Source organism: Protobothrops mucrosquamatus, unplaced genomic scaffold (assembly GCF_001527695.2).
Source record: "Protobothrops mucrosquamatus isolate PMUCROS unplaced genomic scaffold, P.Mucros_1.0 scaffold_26, whole genome shotgun sequence".
In the NCBI taxonomy this organism is placed as follows: domain Eukaryota; kingdom Metazoa; phylum Chordata; class Lepidosauria; order Squamata; family Viperidae; genus Protobothrops; species Protobothrops mucrosquamatus.
The window spans coordinates 39,717-42,458 of record NW_015386102.1 but is presented as its reverse complement, the minus strand read 5'-3'; the positions used below and the strand labels follow the sequence as shown (position 1 = coordinate 42,458).

The 2,742-nt window shown below is 42.9% G+C and overlaps 1 protein-coding gene across 1 annotated transcript in view; it reads right to left on the bottom strand.

Annotated features, from left to right (window-relative positions):
* The window catches only part of LOC107303241 (voltage-dependent calcium channel subunit alpha-2/delta-1-like), a gene marked incomplete at its 5' end in the record, with an annotated part of 42,887 nt that overhangs the window by 2,592 nt on the left and 37,553 nt on the right, over window positions 1–2,742 (bottom strand). The gene's annotated exons all lie outside the window — the stretch shown is intronic.

The following is a 2,742-nucleotide window of genomic DNA, read 5'->3' as shown; positions in this document are numbered from 1 at the left end:
AAAAAAAAAAAAGGTTCAATCAGTCAATTTCAACTTCTCGCGGGAAAAAAAAAAGATCTTGCAAAGTTGGAATTGATTGATTGAACTTTTTAGTCCCACCCAGTCTGCCGTTACCATTGCAGCCACGCCCACCCAATGGGCCACGCCCACCCAATGGGCCACACCCAGCCAATGGGCCACACCCACCCGGCACTCGACAATGCATAAGTAGGTTTTGGGTTGCAGTTTGGGCACTCAGTCTCTAAAAGATTCCCCATCACTGTTTTATCTCATCTTCTTATCTCATCTCATCTCATCTCAGCATCCCATCTTATCTTATCTTGTTTCATTTAAAGGCCATTTTAAAATAGCTCAGTCCACAAAGTATTTAACTGAAATTATTAATTTTGGTTATTGATCAGCCTTAAATAATACAGAAGGAAGGAGTGTGCCCATTTTTCTAAGCCAAAATAAAAGTTACTTTTCACTAACTGAGGCACCTGGGACAATTAAAGAAAACAACACCAGTCAACATGGAAACTACAACTGTGTGATGACAACCCCACTCCCTTTTAGTGTGCAGGCAATGTGCATGCACAATGCTCATTGAAAGAGGCGGGGCTGTCCTCACAATTTTGTGACTGTCCTCTTAACTGTTTTGCTCTTTTCAAGAATTCCCTTACCGTAAATTAGACCACAATACAGAAGTGTTGTGCTGATATGATAGCAAAAGGAAGACAGGGTGTTTTGTCTGAAAAAGGAGTAAGAAATTGCTCATACACACCAACACACAGAGAGGGTGAGTAATTGTCTAACCACCGCACGCTATTTGCCTATATTGAAAAAAAATGTCGTGTTTGGTTTTTAAAAATAAATAGTGTACATAAGGCCACCTTATTGTTATTCATCCCACATATAGAAAAGTTCTTGAAATGTAATATAAATGACTCAGAGAAAAAGAAGCTAAAGAGATTTATTTTCAGAAAACTCCAAACAAAATCCTTTAGCACTCCGTAGTTTGGTAATAAGGTTACATTCGGTACTTTTGGAATATCCAGGGAGCCATTAATCATAATTTGTTTAAAAAAAAAATGCAAGCAAAATATGCACTGGGGCTCAGAAAAAAAAACTCTGACTCAACACGCAACTAATTTCAAGCACGATATTGCTTAATAGATTGTCCAGCCACTCTTTGTGCAAAAATAGCACAGGATAAGCCACTGGTTATTAACCACGGCAGAGATTTAATAAAGAGTTTGTTATTATGGTTGGTTGCACAGTCATCCAGATGTTTAGACCTGGATTTGGCACCTTTGTCCATCTCTCGAGTCCTTTCCAAGGACCTGGGATAAGGCAGATGTTGTTCTTTGATGTTGCTAGAGGGATCCTGCCAAAGGGGCTTTTTCAGGAGGCAACTGGACTTTCTTGTTTTTCCTCTGCAGATGTTTCGCTTCTCATCCAAGAAGCTTCTTCAGCTCTGACTGGGTGGTGGGGAACGGAAGGAGCTGAGCTGAAGTCAGAGCTGAAGAAGCTTCTTGGATGAGAAGCAAAACGTCTTCAGAGAAAAACGAGAAAGTCCAGTTGCCTCTTGAAAAAGCACCTTTGGGACAACCATGACCTGGATGACTGAGCATCTCCATAGACAGTTAGAGCAGGGGTCTTCAAACTTGGCAACTTTAAGACTTGTGGACTTCAACTCCCAGAATTCCTCAGCCAGCCCTGAGGAGTTGAAGTTCACAAGTCTTAAAGTTGCCAAGTTTGAAGACCCCTGAGATAGAGGTTTCATTGCCAATTGTCAACTGTTCCAACTAAAGCCACCTTTTGCAATTGACTGATGGGGAATCCGTCAATGCCGATGGGGTTCAAGTGGTCCTCCAGCTGTTTTGGGATTGCACCCATCACTGCTAAAAGGGAGTGGGATTTATGGAGAGGAGGAGGAGGAGGAGGAGGAGGAGGAGGAGGAGGACGAGGACGAGGACGAGGACGAGGACGAGGAGGAGGACTGTAGGGTCCTTGATGCTCTCTGAGCTGGGTTTTCTTGCAGACGTTTCATGACCCAAACTAGATAACATTATCAGTACTAGTTAAGAGTGGGGTCTGCTCTCAGTTTATATTCTGGGTGCTTGCCCTGTCCAGATTGGTGGGGATGGTCTTAAAGATTCTTTGGTTGGGCTGTTTGGCTATTGGCTTTTTTGGCAGTTTCTTAATTGGGGTATTGTTTACTTCTTGGTTATCATTCTGATGTTAATCTGGGTTTTTTTTTTGTTTGTTCTCTTTTTGGCTGGTTGATAGTCTCTTTTGCATAGTCTATAGATGTTAATATATGTGTGTCTATTGATGGCTGATTAGTCAGAGTGCCCTGGCATTTTTGGATTTAGCTTGGTCTAGGTAGGACGATCACATTTTCCCAATCGAAACTATGGTAAAATATGTCTATATGTTGTGAAACTGAAGAATGTTTATCATGTCATGATGATGATGAGGTTACCTAGTTTGGGTCATGAAATGTCTGCAAGAAAACAGCCAAGCTCAGAGAGCACCAAGGACCCACAGTCCTCCTCCTCCTCCTCCTCCTCCATCATTCCACAAACCCTACTCCCTTCTAGCACTGATGATGTTACCTAGTTTGGGTAATGAAATGTCTGCAAGGAAACAACCAAGCTCAGAGAACACCAAGGACCCCACAGTCGTCGTCGTCGTCGTCGTCGTCGTCGTCCTCCTCCTCCTCCTCCTCCTCCTCCTCCACCACCACCACCACCACCA